Genomic DNA, 18956 nt, shown 5'->3' on the forward strand with positions numbered 1-18956 from the left:
CACCTCATTCAGCCTTACCCATCAGAGGAAAAACAAACAAACAGAAACTCAGCATAATATCACCCTATAGGAAGCTCACAAACCACTGAACCAAACTTAGGAGGGCAGAAACCAAAAGAAAGAAAGAATTCAACATTCTTCAAGGAAAGAATTCAACTTTCCTTGAAGCCTGGGAAAAGGAGACCTCAAACATAATAACTTTTTTAAAAAAAATAATGGAAAGGCAGAAAAATACTGCACAAATGAAGGAACAAACTAGAAACACAGAAGTCCAAATAAATGAAGAGGAAATGGGCAAACTACCTGAAAAAGAATTCAGGATAATGATAATAAAGATGATCAAAAACTTTGAAAACAAAATAGAGAAAATGCAATAATCAATTAACAAAGACCTAGAAAAATTAAAGAATAAGCATACAGAGACAAACAACACAATTATTGAAATTAAAAATACTCTAGAAGGAATCAATAGCAGAATATCTGAAGCAGAAGAATGAATCAGTGAGCTGGAAGATAAAATGGTGTAAATAACTTCTGAAGAGCAGAATAAAGTAAAAAGAAAGAAAAGAGCTGAGGACTGTCTCAGAGACCTCTGGGACCATATCAAATGCAACAACATTAGAACTGTAGAGGTCCTGGAAGAAGAAGAGAAAATGAAAAAGTATGAGAAAATTTTTGAAGAGATTATAGTTGAAAATTTCCCCAATATGGAAAAGGAAATAGTTAATCAAATCCAAGAGGCACAAAGAGTCCCATACAGGATAAACCCAAAGAGAAACATACCAAGACACATACTAATCAAACTAGCAAAGACTAAACACAAAGAAAGAATATTAAAAAGCATCAAGGGAGAAGAAACAAATAACATATGAGGGAAACCCCATACACTTAATAGCTGATCTTTCAGCAGAAACTCTGCAGGCCAGAAGGCAGGATATATTTAAAATACTGAAAGGGGAAAATCTACAACTAAGAACACTGTACCCAGCAAGGATCTCATTCAGAATTGATGGAGAAATAAAAACAAGCAAAAGTTAAGAGATTTCAGGATCACCAAACCAGCTTTACAACAAATGTTAAAGGGGCTTATATAGTCAAGAAACACAAGAGAAGAAAAAAGATCTACAAAATCAACCCCAAACAATTAAAAAAATGGCAATATGAACATATATATCAATAATTACTTTAAATGTAAATGGATTAAATGCTCCAACCAAAAGATACAGACTGGCTGAATGGATGCAAAAACAAGACCCACATATATGCTGTCTACAAGAAACCCACTTCAGACATTAAGACACATATAGGCTGAAAGTGAGAGGATTAAAAAATATATTACATGCAAATGAGAAGCAAAAGAAAGCTGTTGTAGCAATCCTCATATCAGACAAAATAGATCTTAAAATAAAGATTACAAGAGATAAGGAAGGACACTGCATAATGATCAAGGGATCAATCCAATATAACAACTGTAAATATCTATGCACCCAATACAGGAGTACCTCAATACATAAGACAAACACTAACAGACATGAAAGAAGAAATTGACAGTAACACAATAATAGTAGGAGACTTTAACACCCCACTCACACCAATGGACAGATATAAAAACAGGAAATTAATAAGGAAACACAAGTCTTAAATGATATATTAAGTGAGATGGATTTCATTGATATCTTTAGGACATTCCATCCAAATACAGAAGAATACATCTTCTTCTCAAGTGCACATGGAACATTCTCCAGGAGAGACCACATCTTGGGTCACAAATCAAACCTCAGTAAATTTAAGAAAATTGAAATCATATCAAGCATCTTCTCCAACCACAGTGCTATGAGACTAGATATCAATTACAAGAAAAATAGTGTAAGAAGCACAAACACATAGAGATTAAACAACACATTTCTAAATAACCAACAGGTTACTGAAGAAATCAAAAGGGAAATAAAAAAATTTCTAGAAACAAAAGACAACAAAAACATGATATCTCAAAGCCTATGGGATGCAGCAAAATCAATTCTAAGAGGGAAGTTTATACAAGCAATATGATCCTACCTCAAGAAACAAGAAAAACATCGAATAGACAACTTAACTTTACACTTAAACAACTGGAAAAAGAAAAACAAAATAGTAGAAGGAAATAAATCATAAAGATCTGAGCAGAAATAACTTTAAAAAAATGAAAGAAATCGTAAAGATTAACAAAACTAAAAGCTGGTTCTTTGAGAAGATAAACCAAATTGACAAACCTTTAGCCAGACTCATCAAGAATAAAAGAGAGAAGAATCAAATCAACAAAATTAGAAATGAAAAAGGAAAGGTTACAACAAACAATGCAGAAATAGAAAGGATTATAAGAGACTATTATGAACAACTCTATGGCAATAAAATAGATAACCTGGAAGAAATGGACAGATTCTTAGAAAAGTTCAGTGTTTCAAGACTGAACCAGAAAAAAATAGAAACTATGAACAATCCAAACACAAGCACTGAAATTGAAGCTATGATAAAAAATCTCCCAAAAAACAAAAGCCCAGAACCAGATGGTTTCACAGGAGAATTCTATCAAACATTTAGAGAAGAGCTGATGCCTATCCTTCTAAGACTCTTTCAAAAAATTGCAGAGGAACACCTCCAAATTCATTTCACCCTGATACTAAAGCCAAAGACAACACAAAAAAGGAAACTACAGGCCAATATCACTGATGAACATAGATGCAAAAATCCTCAACAAAATTTTAGCAAACAGAATTCAGCAACACTTCAAAAAGCTCATACACCATGATCAAGTTGGGTTTATTCCAGGGATGCAAGGATTCTTCAATATACGCAAATCAATCAGTGTGATACACCATATTAACAAGTTGAAAGATAAAAACTATATGATCATCTCAATAGATGCAGAAAAGTCTTTGACAAAACTCAGCACCCATTTATGATTAAAACTCTTCAAAAAATGGGCATAGAAGGAATCTACCTCAAGGCCATGTATGATAAGCCTACAACAAACATTATTCTCAATGGCGAAAAACTGAAAGCATTCCCCTTAAGATCAGAAACAAGACAAGCGTGTCCACTTTTGCCAATATTATTCAACATAGTTCTGGAAGTCCTAGCTTCAGCAATCAGAGAAGAAAAAGAAATAAAAGTAATCCAGATCAGAAAAGAAGTAAAGCTCTCACTGTTTGTAGATGACATGATATTGCACATAGAAAACCCTAAAGATAGTATCAGAAAATTACTAGAGCTAATCGGTGAATTTAGCAAAGTTGCAGAATACAAAATCAATACAGAGAAATCACTTACATTTCTATATAGTAACACTGAAAAATCAGAAAGAGAAATTAAGGAATCAATCCCATTCAACATTGCAACAAAAAGAATTAAATATCTAGGAATAAACTTACCTAAGGAGATAAAATAACTGTACACAGAAAATTATAAGACACTAATGAAAAAAATCAAAGATGACATAAACAGATGGAGAGATGTTACATGTTCCTGGGTAGGAAGAATCAATACTGTGAAAATGACTATTCTACTGAATGCAATCTACAGATTCAATGCAATCAAATTACCAATGGCATTTTTCACAGAACTAGAACAAAAAATTTCACAATTTATATGTAGATACAAAAGATCCTGAATAGCCAAAGCAGTCTTGAGAAAGAAGAAAGGAGCTGGAGGAATCAACCTTCCTGACTTCAGATTATACTACAAAGCTACAGTCATCAATGCAGCAAGGCACTGGCACAAAAACTGAAATATAGACCAATGGAACAAGATAGAAAGCCCAGAAATAAACCCCATTCACCTATGGGTACCTTATTTTTGACAAAGGAGGCAAGAAAATACAATGGGGCAAAGACAGCCTCTTCAATAAATGATGCTGGGAAAACTGGACAGCTATATGTAAAAAAATGAAATTAGAACACCTCTTAGCACCATACAGAAAGATAAACTCAAAATGGATTAACGACCTAAATGTAAGATGAGAAACTATAAAACTCTTAGCAGAAAACAGGCAGAACACTCAATGATGTAAATTAAAGCAAGATCCTCTATGACCCACTTCCTAGAATAATGGAAATAAAAACAAAAGTAAATAAGTGGAACCTGATTAAACTTAAAAGGTTTTGCACAGCAAAGGAAAGTGTAAGCAAGGTGAAAAGACAACCCTCAGAATGGGAGCAAATAATAGCAAATGAAACAACTGACAAAGGATTAATTTCCAAAATATACAAGCAGCTCATACAACTCAATACCAGAAAAACAAGCAACCCAATCAAAAAGTGGGAAAAACACCTAAACAAACATTTCTCCAAAGAAGACATACAGATGGCTAACAAGCATATGAAAAGATGCTCAACATCACTCATTATTCAGTTCAGTTCAGTTCAGTCACTCAGTCATGTCCAACTCTTTGCGACCCCATGAATTGCAGCATGCCAGGCCTCCCTGTCCATCACCAACTCCCAGAGTTCATTCAAATTCATGTCAAGCAATGCAAATCAAGACTACACTGAGATATCACTTCACACCAGTCAGAATAGCTCTTATCAAAAAGTCTACAAACAATAAATGCTGTAGAGGGTGTGCAGAAAAGGGAATGCTCTTGCCTTGTCATTGGGAATGTAAATTGATAGAGCCACTGTGGAAGGCAGTATGAAGATTCCTTGAAAAACTAGGACTAAAATCACAATATGACTCAGCAATCCCATTCCTAGGCATATATTCTGAGGAAACCAAAATTGAAAGAGACACACTTATCCCATTGTTCGTTGCAGCACTATTTACAATAACTAGAACATGGAAACAACATAGATGTCCATCAACAGATGAATGGATAAAGAAGTTGTGGTGTGTATAAGTATGTGTGTGTATATATATATATATATATATATATATATATATATATATGATGAAATATTACTCAGCCATAAAAAGTAATGCATTTGTATCAGTTTTAATGAGATGGATCAACCTAGAACCGTTATACAGAGTGAAGTGAGTCAGAAAGAGAAAGATTAATACCGTATTCTAACACATATATATGGAATCTGGAAAAATGGTACTAAAGAATTTATTTACAGGGCAACAATGGAGAAACAGACATAGAGAATAGACTTATGGACATGGGAAGAGGGGAGGAGAGGGTGAGATGTATGGAAAGAATAACATGGAAACTTACATTACCATATATAAAATAGCCAGCAGGAATTTGCTGTATGGCTCAGAAAATTTAAACAGGGGCTATGTATCAACCTAGAGGGGTTGGATGGGAAGGGATATGAGAGGATATATGTATACCTATGGCTGATTCATGTTGATGTTTGACAGAAAACAGTAAAATTCTGTAAAGCAGTTTTCCTTCAATAAAAAGTAAATTAATTAACAACAACAACAAAAAAGAATAAGCAAGATCTCTCCAGGTCATCTCCGGAAGAGACCTACTGACCCCCAGCCCAAGGAACTATTACTTAAAAGGTGATTCCTGCATGGGAAAGGAAGCTATATCAAATGAGTTCCACAGTCTCCTATAATTAAGATAGTTTATCCTTCTATAAATGACTCAGTCTAGAAATAAGCTGACCCTCAGGTAGATGCTATACCCAGAGAAACTTGCTAGAATCTGAACATAAATTTCCATTCCTCTTGCCCTTTATGTATCTTGGATAATGTTGCCTTTGCTTAGTTTGTATAATTAATATTTCTCATACTGTCAAAAATAAGAGTAAGCATCATGCAATGGACACCTGCTTTTTGTCAGTTTCCTTATTTCAACACTCACAATATCCCTTCAATAACTAACTGTATTATTCAGATAAAGAAATAGTTACTTAACCTATTATGGCAATCATTTTGCAAGATATATGTTTATAAATCACCACATGTACACCTTAAATTTGCACATTATTATATGTCAGCTATAGCTCAATAAAGTTGGAGGATATTTTTTAAATTGTTTTTAAAAATGAATCACAAAAAATATTTAATGATTTTTTACATAACACTAGCAGTGGTTCTCAATTTTTGATGTGTATGTGAGTGTCAGTACCACCAAGGAATATTTGTTTCTTGTGAACCATTTTTTGTGTGGCAATGGTTCTCATACTTGGAGTATACACATAATTGCCTCAAAATATTTTTAAAATTCACATATATAAGCCCTTTGATTGACATATCTTAGGTTGAGGAAGAAGTAGAGAATTATACATATTTTGAAAACCACAAATGGTACATTTGTGGATACTGATCCAGGGCAGAGATGAGCCTCCCTGTACTCTGTCATGATACCTCTAACTCAACAAATGGGAAGAAAAAAATTCTTGATATTATATTGCACAAAAATATGGCCATAAGATATGTGGTAAGGATTTTGAGGTGAACTCTTTTCCTAAAACTTCAACCGTAGGTTGAGATTGCCAAACATCACATGAAGGGAACATGGATTGAATGGCTGTAACAAGGTGAGAGCCTTCTCATGCTTCTATTAGCTTGAGGATGGTGTAAAGTGGGGATGACAGAATATAGCTGGATCACTTAGAGGGCCTGAAAATTTCTCCCATACCTCACTGACAGATCATTAACCCTCAAAGGAGATTGATGCAAAATTCTGGCCTTAGATTTTCAGCCTTAAACCTACTCTATAAATTTTAATTAAACCACAAAAGGAACTTAGCAAAAGACAGTGAACTAAACCATACTTGCTTATTTTCATTAGTAAAATGATCTTCTACAATGCCTAGTAGTCTTTATTCTATGGTCCATTTGTTAGTGACCCTCACAAATAATTTTACTTAAACGTTCAATTTTTTCCATGTATTTTTTCTTGTTCCAGGTTTATGTTTATTTTTTATTTTTAATTGGAGGATAATTGCTTTACAATGTTATGTTGGTTTCTGCCATACAACAACATGTGTGTGTGTGTGTGTGTGTGTGTGTTAGTTGTTTATTCGTGTCCAACTCTTTGCAACCCCATAGATTGTAGCCCACCAGGCCCCTCTGTCCATGGGATTCTCCAGGCAGGAACACTGGAGTTGGCTGCCATTTCCTTCTGCGAAAGGAGCTATAGAAAGAGAAAGTGAAGTCGTTCAGTCATGTCTGACTCTTTGCAACCCCATAGATTGTAGCCTACCAGGCTCCTGCATCCATGGAATTTTCCAGGCAAGAATACTGGAGTGGGTTGCCATTTCCTTCTCCAATACAACAACATGAATTATCCATAAATACACATATAACCCCTCCCTCTTAAGCCTCTCTCCCATGCCAGCTCTATCCTATTCCTCTAGAACATCACAGAGCACTGGGCTGAGCTCCATGTTTATATTGCAATTTCCCACTAGCTATCTGTTTTATATATGGTAATGGATATATTTCAATGATACTCTCTTATTTTATCCACCCTCTCCTTCCCCACAGTGTCCACAAGTCTGTACTCGGCATCTCCATTGCTGCCCTGCAAATAGGTTCCTCAGTATCATATTTCTAGATTCCATATATATGTGTTAATATACAATATTTGCTTTTCTCTTTCTGACTTACTTCACTTTGTATAACAGGCTCTAGGTAAGTCCACCTCATTTCAACTGACTCAAATATCCTCCTATTTATGGCTGAGTAATATTCCATTGTATATATGTACCACTTCTTTTTTATCCATTTTGATCTATCATCAGGTTTAATATTTCCCTAGTTCAAAAATGAACTAGGAAATTGAAATGAGTTCATTGAAATGAGGAACTCATTGAAATGAATTCAATGTTCAGTCACTCAGTTGTGTCTGACTCTTTGTGACATTTTGCAATGTAGCCCACCAGGTTCCTCTGTCCATGGGGTTTCCCAAGCAAGAATACTGGAATGGGTTGCCATTTACTCCTCCAGGGGATCTTCTTGCCCCAGGGGTTGAGCCAGCATCTCCTGCATTGAAGGTGGATTCTTTGCCCACTTAGCCATTGGGAAAAATATTTTGACTAAATTTAAATGAAATAGAAACAGAGAGATATATTTGAAACTCAGAAGGACAGGTTTAAAATTACACACCAAGCTTTTGAATAAGAAAATACTTAGAGTTCCCAAAGTTTAGCCTTGATAAAGGGAGAATTTCCCTCTCCATTAAGAACTGCCCAATATGCGGTACTTCAGTTCAGTTGCTCAGTTGTATCTCTTTGTGACTCCATGGATTGCAGCATGCCAGGCCTCCCTGTCATCACCAACTCCCAGAGTTTACCCAAACTCATGTCCATTGAGTCAGTGATGGCAACCAACCATCTCATCTTCTGTCCTCCCTTTCTCCTCCTGCCCTCAATCTTTCCCAGCATCAGGGTCTTTTCAAATGAGTCAGCTCTTCACATCAGGTGGCCAAAGTATTGGAGTTTCAGATTCATCATCAGTCCTTCCAATGAACACCTAGGACTAGTCTCCTTTAGGATGGGCTGGTTGGATCTTCTTGCAGTCCAAAGGACTCTCAAGAGTCTTCCCCAACACCACATTTCAAAAGTATTAATTCTTTGACACTCAGCTTTCTTTATAGTCCAACACTCACATCCATACATGACCACTGGGATAACCATAGCCTTGACTAATATGGACCTTTGTTGACAAAGTAATGTCTCTGCTTTTTAATATGCAGTCTAAGTTGGTCACAACTTTCCTTCCAAGGAGCCAGTGTCTTTTAATTTCATAGCTGAGTCACCATCTGCAGTGATTTTGGAGCCCCCAAAATAAAGTCTGACACTGTTTCCACTATTTCCCCATGTATTTGCCATGAAGTGATGGGACCAGATGCCATGATCTTCGTTTTCGGAATGCTGAGCTTTAAGCCAACTTTTTCACTCTCCTCTTTCACTTTCCTCAAGAGGCTCTTTAGTTCGTCTTCACTTTCTGCCATAATAATGGTATTATCCACGTATCTGAGGTTATTGATATTTCTCCCTACAATGTTTATTCCAGCTTGTGCTTCCTCCAGTCCAGCATTTCTCATGATGTACTCTGCATATAAGTTAAATAAGCAGGGTGACAGTATACAGCCTTGACATAGTCCTTTTCCTATTTGGAACCAGTCTGTTGTTCCATGTCCAGTTCTAACTGTTGCTTCTTGAGCTGCATACAGATTTCTCAAAAGGCAGGTCAAGTGGTCTGGTATTCATTCACTTTCAGAATTTTCCACAGTTTATTGTGATCCACACGGTCAAAGGCTTTGGCATAGTCAACAAAGCAGAAATAGATGTTTTTCTGGAACTCTCTTGCTTTTTCCATGATCCAGCAGATGTTGGCAATTTGATCTCTGGTTTCTCTGCTTTTTCTCAAACCAGCTTGAACATCTGGAAGTTCACGGTTCACATATTGCTGAAGTCTGGCTTGGAGAATTTTGAGCATTACTTTACTAGCATGTGAGATGAATGCAATGGTGTGGTAGTTTGAGCATTCTTTGGCATTGCCTTTCTTTGGGATTGGAATGAAAACGGACCTTTTTCAGTCCTGTCACCACTTCTGAGTTTTCCAATATATGGTACTGAATAACATTAAAATCAGTTATTTTTCTCCTAAATCAGTTAATGATTTAGAAATCTAAAATTCCAGATTACTTCAGGCATTACAAACATGATCATCCAATTTAAAATAACTTATTTCATCTTATGTTTCATGTTACAAAAATGTGTTCATTAAGAGGCTACAAAATTATGTAGCTGGTGGATCAAATCTTTCTGAAACATATTTGTTGGAAAGAGAACAAGTCACTTTGCAAAGGACATCTTCATTAAGATTTATCTAGTTATTTGATACTGATTAAGATTGATGAAATATACTGCAGTGAAAATGAATATCTATTCATATCGATCCATTATAGCTACCACTGTGGGCAAGGATCCCTTAGAAGAAATGGAGTAGCCATCAGAGTCAACAGAAGAGTCCAAAATGCAGTACTTGGATGCAATCTCAAAAACGACAGAATGATCTCTGTTCGTTCCAAGGCAAACCATTCAATATCACGGTAATCCAAGTGATGCCCCAACCCTTCATGATAAAGAAACTGAGGTTGAATGGTTCTATGAAGACCTACAAGACCTTCTAAAACTAACACCCATAAAAGATGTCCTTTTCATTATAAGGGACTGGAATGCAAAAGTAGGAAGTCAAGAAACACTTGGAGTAACAGGCAAATTTGGCCTTGGAATACAGAATGAAGCAGGGCAAAGGCTAATAGTGTTCTGCCAAGAGAACGCACTGGTCATAGTGAGCATCCTCTTCCAACACAAAAGAGAAGACTCTACAGGTGGACCTCACCAGATGGCCAACACCAAAATGAGATAGATTATATTCTTTGCAGCCAAAGATGGAGAAGCTCTATACAGCCAGCAAAAACAAGACCATGAGCTGACTGTGGCTCAGATCATGAATTTCTTATGGCCAAATTCAGACTTAAATTGAAGGAAATAGGGAAAATAACTACACCATTCAAGTATGATGTAAATCAAATCCCTAAACATTATACAGTGAAGTGAGATATAGATTTAAGGGAACAGATCTGATAGACAGAGTGCCTGATGAACTATGGACGGAGGTTCGTGACACTGTTCAAGAAACAGGGAGCAAAACCATCTCCAAGGAAAAGAAATGCAGAAAAAACAAAATGGCTGTCTGAGGAGGCCTTATAAATAGTTGTGAAAAGAAGAGACGGGAAAAGCAAAGGAGACAAGGAAAGATATATCCATTTGAATGGAGAGTTTCAAAGAATAGCAAGGAGAGATAAGAAACCCTTCCTCAATGATCAGTGCAAAGAAATGGAGGAAAACAAGAGAATGGGAAAAACTAGAGATCTCTTCAAGAAAATTAGAGATACCAAGGGAACATCTCATGCAAAGATGGGCACAAAAAAGGAGAGAAAGGGTATGGACCTAACAGAAGCAGAAGAATTTAAGAGGAGGTGGCAAGAATACACAGAAGAACTGTAAAAAAAAGATCTTCACAACCCAGATAATCATGATGGTGTGATCATTCACCTAGAGCCAGACACCCTGGAATGTGAAGTTAAGTGGGCCTCAGGAAGCATCACTATGAACAAAGCTAGTGGAGGTGATAGAATTCCTGTTGAGCTATTTCAAGTCCTAAAAGTTGATACTGTGAAAGTGCTGCACTCAATATGCCAGCAAATTTGGAAAACTCATCAGTGGCCACAGGACTGGAAAAGGTCAGTTTTCATTCCAATCCCAAAGAAAGGCAATGCCAAAGAATGCTCAAGCTACTGCACAATTGCACTCATCTCACCCATTAGTAAAGTAATGCTCAAAATTTTCCAAGCCAGGCTTCATTAATATGTGAACTGTGAACTTCCAGATATTCAAGCTGGTTTGAGAAAAGGCAGAGGAACTAGAAATCAAATTGCTAACACCTGCTAGATTATTGAAAAAGCAAGAGAGTTCCAGAAAATCATCTACTTCTGCTTTATTGACTATGCCAAAGCCTTTGACTGTGTGTATCACAATGAACTGTGGAAATTCTGAAAGAGATGGGAATGCCAGACCACCTGACCTGCCTCTTGAGAAATCCGTATGCAGCCAAGAAGCAACAGTGAGAAATGGACATGGAACAACAGACTGCTTCCAAATAGGAAAAGGAGTGCATCAAGGCTGTATATTATCACCCTGCTTATTTAACTTATATGCAGAGTACATCATGAGAAATATTGGCCTGGAGGAAGCATAGGCTGGAATTAAGACTGCAGGGAGAAATATCAATAACCTCAGATATGTGGATAATACCATTATTATGGCAGAAAGTGAAGAAGAACTAAAAAGCCTCTTGAGGAAAGTGAAAGAGGAAAGTGAAGAAGTTGGCTTAAAGCTCAACATTCCGAAAAATAAGATCATGGCATCTGGTCCCATCACTTCATGGGAAATAGATGGGGAAACAGTGGAAACAGTGTCAGACTTTATTTTGGGGGCTCCAAAATCACTGCAGATGATGACTGCAGCCATGAAATTAAAAGATGCTTACTCCTTGGAAGGAAAGTTATGACCAATTTAGACAGCATATTAAAAAGCAGAGACATTACTTTGCCAACAAAGGTCCATCTAGTCAAGGCTATGGTTATCCCAGTGGTCATATATGGATGTGAGAGTTGGGCTGTAAAGAAAGCTGAGTGCTGAAGAATTGATGCTTTTGAACTGTGGTGTTGAAGAAAACTCTTGAGAGTCCTTGGACTGCAAGGAGATCCAACCAGTCCATCCTAAAGGAGACCAGTCCTGGGTGTTCATTGGTAGGACTGATTTTGAATCTGAAACTTCAAAATCAAAACTTCAAAAACTTTGGCCACCTGATACCAAGAACTGACTCACTGGAAAAGCCCCTGACGCTGGGAAAGGCTGAAGGCAGGAGAAGGTGACGACAGAGGATGAGGTGATTGGATGGCATCACTGACTTAATTGACATGAGTTTGAGTAGGCCCCCGGGACTTGGTGATAGACAGGGAAGCCTGGCATACTGCAATCCATGTGGTCTCAAAGTGTAGGACACGACTGAGCAACTGAACTGACTGACTCAGGAATGTAACCTGGAAGATAGCCCCTCAAATAGCTGTAGGATCTGTTCTGAAGAGGTAGGAGTGGGGGAGGTCCATCTATAAGTGATTTTACTGAAGAACAGGGGCTTCCAAAGTGGCACTAGTGGTAAAAAAAAAAAAAAAAAAAAAACCCTGCCAATGCAGTAGATGTAAGAGATATGGGTTGGATATCTGGGTCAGGAAGAAAACCCCTGGAGGAGGGCATGACAATCTACTCTAGTGTTCTTGCATGGAGAATCTCATGGACAGAGAAGCCTTGTGGGCTACAATCCTTAGGCTCACAAAGAGTCAGACATGACTGAAGTGACTGAACATGCATGCATCCAGTGAAGAGTGTATACATGCAATAAAGCACAGAGTGTGGCAGAAAGTTGCTGCTAGTCCCAAGAAGCAATGTCTCCATTCATAGTTTTAGTGCTTTTCTAGATACAAGAAGATACAGGAAATTAGGCTGAAAAAGTCTTCTTTCCAGACATCATAGTGATATTTCCTGCTTTCATGGAAATGATAGTTTGTGGCAAAATATATACTAAATAAATACATATGGATGCTTAATTGTAATAATAAAAAAAAAAATAGCTAGAGAGGAGAAAAGGGGCTTCTCAGGTGGTGCTAATGGTAAAGAACCCACCTGCCAATGCAGGAGACATAAGAGACACAGGTTCGATTCCTGAGGGCATGACAATGCAATCCAGTATTCTTGCCTGGAGAATTCCATGGACGCAGGAGGCTAGAAGGCCATACTCCTTAGGGTTGCAAAGAGTCAGACAAGACTGAAGGAACTCAGCATGCACTCACACACAGGAGTAGAGGACAACATAAATCATAAGTAACTAAGCATTGATTGTACCATTAGAGAAACTCACAGAAGATTTCTGTTTTATTTCTCTCATCTAAAATTTTTTAACATACAATCTGTGTATATAAATTTGGAAAAGAGTTTTTAAAAAGAAAATTAAGTGCCTAAATTTCTACTCAATTCAGTTCAGTCACTCAGTCATGTCCGACTCTTTGAGACCCCATGGACTGCAGCATGCCAGGCTTCCCTGTCCATCATCAACTCCTGGAGCCTACTCAAACCTGTGTCCATTGAGTCAGTGATGCCATCCAACCATCTCATCCTCTGTCATCCCCTTCTCCTCCTGCCCTCAATCTTTCCCAGCATCAGGGTCTTTTCAAATGATTCAGTTCTTCGCATCAGGTGGCCAAAGTATTGGAGTTTCACCTTCAGCATCAGTCCTTCCAATGAATATTCAGGACTGATTGCCTTTAGGATGGACTGGTTGGAACTCCTTGCTGTCCAAGGGACTCTCAAGCATCTTCTCCAACACGACAGTTCAAAAGCATCAATTCTTCGATCCTCAGTTTTCTTTATAGTCCAACTCTCACATCTGAAAATGACTACTGGAAAAACTATAGCTTTGACTAGATGGACCTTTGTTGGCAAAGTAATGTCTCTGCATTTTAATATGCTGTCTAGGAGCATATTCTTCCAAGGAGCCAGATTCTTTTAATTTCATGGCTGCAGTCACCATCTTCAGTGATTTTGGAGCCCAAAAAAATAAAGTCTGCCATTTTTTTCCGTATCTATTTGCCATGAAGTAATGGGACTGGATGCCATGATCTTAGTTTTCTGAATGTTGAGTTTTAAGCCAACTTGTTCACTCTCCTCTTTCATTTTCATCAAGAGGCTCTTTAGTTCTTCTTTGCTTTCTGCTGTGTTGAGAGAAATATGGTTAGAATTTTGGTATAATGCTTTCAAGTGTTTCTTCTCTGAATATACACTTACAAAATTATAACCATGGTGTATAATCAATTCTGTATCCTAAGGGCAAGAGACTGTCACATACATTGAATTTACCCATATCCCTGATACATGTTGGCAATGTATTTAGTCACTGGCACTGAAGATAGACTATCTGCATTCTCATGTCCTTAAAACTTCTGGGAGATTATGGTCTTCATGGCAGCAGCATCATGGCAGATAGGCAAAGTTTTGACCAAATTCTAATCAGAGAAAGAAACTTTCATAATTATGTTATGATCAAGGTCTTTCCCAGTTTGTCTTTCAATTTTTCTTCCAATTGTATTGATACGAAGTCCTATATCTCAAAAATATTATGCCTAAAATAGTGGATTAGGAAATTCTTAGTGTTTGTTTTTTTGAATTTGAATTTTTAATGACCTGTAGACATTACTTGCTATTGGACTGTCCCTATATTTCACACATCAGATTGATTCCTGTTGATCAGTCACTCAGTCCTGTCTGACTAGAGACACCATGGACTGCAGCATATCAGGCTTCCCAGTCCTTCACCATCTCCCAGAGCTTGCTCAAAATCATGTCTATTGAATTGGTGGCACAATCCAACCATCTCATCCTATGTCATCCCCTTCTCCTCCTGCCTTCAATCTTTCCCAGCATCAGGAACTCCTAGATAATTACTTAATGAGCAATATGTTTTAATCTTTGGGGGCCTCTACAACAACATATTACAAATTGTGTGGCTTATAGATAATAGATGTATATTGCTGATTGTTTCGGAGGCTGGATCATCCAAGATCAAGATCAGACATCCAGATTTCATGTCTGGTGACCTAATTCACAGATGGTCATCTTTATGCTGTGTCTTCATACAGTGAAAGGGACAGCTAGGAAATCCCCTGGGTCTCTTGTAAAAGGGCCCTAATTCCATTCATGAGGACTTTAACCTCATGATCTAATTACTTCCCAAAGGCCTCACTTCACATACCACCACATGGGGCGTTAGGGCTTAACATGAATTTGGGGGCAGTACAAGCATGGAGTTCTAAAACACCAGTCAGTCAGAACAAGGCAAAGTGATTATTCTCAGAAATCTGGCTTTAACTCTCTGTAGGAGAGTTAGAGCAGGAGTAACATCAAAAGGGTTTTCTCGTCTTTCAATTTAGTTCAGTTCCTTTCTGTTCAAACTTCAGTGGGGTACCAGCACTAACTCTGTTGAGTCATATTGATTCTTGTTTTTCAACACAGCTTGGCAAGAGCCAATTGCATACTTCTCTTCTTGGTGTTGCACTCAGTACTGTTTCTGTAGTAGCCTGAGATCAGCCGTAACAGAGTATTTGTACCAAGGAAAAGAGCAAGTACTGTAAACCATGTTGTTTTTCCAGACAGCTCACGGTTAAGCATTTATTAGTATATCATTTTCAAGCTACTCTTCCTTTTACTCATCAGCAGAAACCATGCATTTTGCCCCTTCAGTACAAGCCATTTCTATTCCCAAGGTCTGATTCCATTACTCAGTGATGTTTGGCATGTAGGCTCATCTTATAAGAATCAAACAGCAGATCACCATTCACAATCTATGTTACTAACCACACTCTAATACCCCATCTAACTTTCTAGAAGAGCATCTTGCTAAATGTATAATTTATTTTTTTTAATTTTCTGTAATACATTCTGCCCAGAAGCATCAGACTTTTTTAAGCTTCCATTTGTTTCTTACATAGTAAAACCATGAGGTATCTTCATGGCTTAACAATTGTACAGAGGTGGGAATTGGAAGGATTATGGAACTTTATGCTCTAAGATTTGAGTCTCCTATGGCTCAATAAAGGGCAGAAATGGTAGGGACCTAAGAGAAGCAGAAGATATTAAGAAGAGGTAGCAAGTATACAAAGAGAACTGTACAAAAAAGATCTTCACGACCCAGATAATCACGATGATATGATCACTCACCTAGAGTCAGACATCCTGGAAAGTGAAGTCAGGTGGGCCTTAGGAAGCATCACTATGAACAAAGCTAGTGGAGGTGATGGAATTCCAGTTGAGCTATTTCAAATCCTAAAAGATGATGCTATGAAAGTGCTGCACTCAATATGCCAGCAAATTTGGAAAACTCAACAGTGGCCATAGGACTGGAAAAGGTCCATTTTCATTCCAATCCCAAACAAAGGCAATGCCAAAGAATGCCCAAACTACCACACAATTGCAATCATCACATGCTAGCAAAGTAATGCTCAAAATTCTCCAAGCCAGGCTTCAACAGTACACGAACCATGAACTTCCAGATGTTCAAGCTGGTTTTAGAAAAGGCAGAGGAACCAGAGATCAAATTGCCAACATTGCTGGATCATCGAAAAAGCAAGGGAGTTCCAGGGAAACATCTATTTCTGCTTTATTGACTTTGCCAAAGACTTTGACTGTGTGGATCTCACAATAAATTGTGGAAAATTCTGAAAGAGATGGGAATACCAGACCACCTGACCTGCCTCTTGAGAAACCTATATGCAGGTCAGGAAGCAAAAGTTAGAACTGGACATGGAACAACAGACTGGTTACAAATAGGAAAAGGAGTATGTCAAGGCTGTATATTGTCACCCTGCTTGTTTAAAATGCAGAGTACATCATGAAAAACGCTGGGCTGGAAGAAGCACAAGCTGGAATCAAGATTTCCAGGAGAAATATCAATAGCTTCAGATATGCAGATGACACCACCCTTATGGCAGAAAGTGAGGAGGAACTAAAGAGCCTCTTTATGAAAGTAAAAGAGGAGAGTGGAAAAGTTGGCTTAAAGCTCAACATTCTGAAAACTAAGATCATGGCATCTGGTCCCATCTCTTCATGGAAAATAGATGGAGAAACAGTGGAAACAGTGACAGACTTTATTTTTTTGGTCTCCAAAATCACTGCACATGGTGATTGCAACCATGAAATTAAAAGACGCTAGCTCCTTGGAAGGAAAGTTCTGACCAACCTAGATAGCAAATGAAGCAACCGACAAACAACTAATCTCAAAAATATACAAGCAACTCCTACAGCTCAACTCCAGAAAAATAAATGACCCAATCAAAAAGTGGGCCAAAGATCTAAATAGACATTTCTCCAAAGAAGACATACAGATGGCTAACAAACACATGAAAAGATGCTCAACATCACTCATTATCAGAGAAATGCAAATCAAAACCACTATGAGGTACCATTTCACACCAGTCAGAATGGCTGCGATCCAAAAGTCTACAAATAATAAATGCTGGAGAGGGTGTGGAGAAAAGGGAACCCTCTTACACTGTTGGTGGGAATGCAAACTAGTACAGCCACTATGGAGAACAGTGTGGAGATTCCTTAAAAAACTGGAAATAGAACTGCCTTATGATCCAGCAACCCCACTGCTGGGCATACACACTGAGGAAACCAGAAGGGAAAGAGACACGTGTACCCCAATGTTCATTGCAGCACTGTTTATAATAGCCAAGACATGGAAGCAACCTAGATGTCCATCAGCAGATGAATGGATAAGAAAGCTGTGGTACATATACACAATGGAGTATTACTCAGCCATTAAAAAGAATACATTTGAATCAGTTCTAATGAGGTGGATGAAACTGGAGCCTATTATACAGAGTGAAGTAAGCCAGAAGGAAAAACATAAATACAGTATACTAACGCATATATATGGAATTTAGAAAGATGGTAACGATAACCCTGTATACGAGACAGCAAAAGAGACACTGATGTATAGAACAGTCTTATGGACTCTGTGGGAGAGGGAGAGGGTGGGAAGATTTGGGAGAATGGCATTGAAACATGTGAAATGTCATGTATGAAACGAGATGCCAGTCCAGGTTCAGTGCACGATGCTGGATGCTTGGGGCTGGTGCGCTGGGACGGCCCAGGGGGATGGTATGGGGAGGGGGGAGGGAGGAGGGTTCAGGATGGGGAGCACGTGTATACCTGAAATTAAAAAAAAAAAAAAATTTAAAAATTTAAAAAAATTAAAAAAAAAAAAAAAAAAGCAGAGACATTACTTTGCCAACAAAGGTCCTTCTAGTCAGGGCTATGGTTTTTCCTGTGGTCATGTATGGATGTGAGAGTTGGACTATAAAGGAAGCTGAGCACCGAAGAATTGATGCTTTTAAACTGTGGTGTTGGAGAAAACTCTTGAGAGTCCCTTGGACAGCAAGGAGGTCCAACCAGTCTATCCTAAAGGAGATCAGTCCTGGGTGTTCATTGGTAGGACTGATGTTGAATCTGAAACTTCAATACCTTGGCCACCTGATGAGAACAGCTGACTCATCTGAAAAGACCCTGATGCTGGAAAAGATTGAAAGCAGGTGGAGAAGGGGACGACAGAGGATGAGATGGTTGGATGGCATCACTGACTCAATGGACATGGGTTTGGGTGGACTCTGGGAGTTGGTAATGGATAGGGAGGCCTGGCATGCTGTGGTTCATGGGGTCGTAAAGAGTCAGACATGACTGAGCAAATGAGCTGAACCGAACTGATAATATGAACATAGTTTTAAATTCTATTTTAGGCAGTTGATGAATTGAGTTTAAAATCCTTGATTTGGAAGCTACCCAAGGGCATAATAAGCACTTTATTGTATGCTTGTTTAAAAGAAGGTAGGTGAG

This window comes from Bos indicus x Bos taurus, chromosome 11, assembly GCF_003369695.1.
Source record: "Bos indicus x Bos taurus breed Angus x Brahman F1 hybrid chromosome 11, Bos_hybrid_MaternalHap_v2.0, whole genome shotgun sequence".
Lineage (NCBI taxonomy): Eukaryota > Metazoa > Chordata > Mammalia > Artiodactyla > Bovidae > Bos > Bos indicus x Bos taurus.